General features: G+C 40.5%; 1 protein-coding gene across 1 annotated transcript in view; it reads right to left on the reverse strand.

Moving 5' to 3' along the window:
* Positions 1–1,302, reverse strand: part of LOC105618313 (protein outspread) — a 197,168-nt gene that overhangs the window by 116,786 nt on the left and 79,080 nt on the right. The gene's annotated exons all lie outside the window — the stretch shown is intronic.

Consider the following 1,302-nt stretch of genomic DNA (forward strand, 5'->3'; position numbering starts at 1 on the left):
TATATATATATATATATATATANANACAATTTTTTACGTTCTGTTTAGGTTACATCTAAATAAGTAAAATTATCTTCTTCTGATAAAATGTCTCTTTAAAATAGTTATTATGTATACACCCGTTTTCAATTTCTGACTTATGCACAGTCAAGATCGATTATACGTATGTATAGATCATTTTCTCCTTTATTCCTTTTATATTTCTATACGTACGGAATAATATTCTATCAATATGATAATTTTTTTATCTGCGTTGCTGCTGAGGCTACATCTGAATAGATATTAAAATTATCTTCTTCCAATAAATTTCTCTTCAAATAATTATCGTGTATACATCCGCAATTATCAGACTTTCAGCGTAAAAATGAATCTTCGTTGCCAAAGCTCCTAAGCGCTTTCTGACTTATACACGGTCAAGATCGATTGTAATGACGCTTTTTACGAGCGCGTAATAATGTTCTCAAGTCTCGCCGCCGATAATCATGATTTAGCCGAGGAAATATTTCACGTAACTCCGCGCGTTCCTCTTTAGACCCCAAGGAGGAGTTAAATCTCGCGAATGCCAAGGCCGCACGCATTTGCACCGCATGGTTTATCTTCATCTGCGCTTGAACTTTCACGATTTTATTAGCGGGTAAACACCGCACACCCGACGATAAATTATTCCTCCCCCTCTTCCGTAACTCGCGAGAGGGAAAAAAAAAAGAAAAAAGATGCCACTCGTCCCACCCTCTACCTCGCAGATCTTGTGCGTGAAGAAGAATTTTACTTTCTCTGTCTCAGCCACATATACCTGCACCGCGCACATATCTGTATGTGCGCGTACACTTATTTATTCTATAATAAATTATCGTAACGATAAATAAAATCCTCATTACATCCCCAACGGCGTCGGCGCGGCCGCGACCGCGAACAAGTGATAGCAATCAACTGTAATTCGACATCGTACCTGCGCTCGCACTCTACAAATAGAAACAAATCACCGTGGCGATTTCTACGCGTGTAATTCGCATTTTATCGCGTCCGCGTCCTTGACTGCGATTCGCGTATGGAGAGACCATATATACGAGGGATCACGATGAAAACGATAAATAATAACGAGAATGTGTCGAGAGAGACCCGGCTACGGCCGACGCCGATAACAATTGAGAGAAACGATCGTGCGGAATTAATTATTGCGTTCCGCCTGCGGCGAGAGAGCGCGCAAACTCTTCTCTCTCTCTCTCTCCTNTCNTTNTNTNTNTNTCTNTCTCTCTCTCTACTACTACTACTACTACTACTACTACGTACGTACTACGTACG

This window comes from Atta cephalotes (genome assembly GCF_000143395.1).
Source record: "Atta cephalotes unplaced genomic scaffold scaffold00016, whole genome shotgun sequence".
Taxonomy (NCBI): Eukaryota; Metazoa; Arthropoda; class Insecta; order Hymenoptera; family Formicidae; genus Atta; species Atta cephalotes.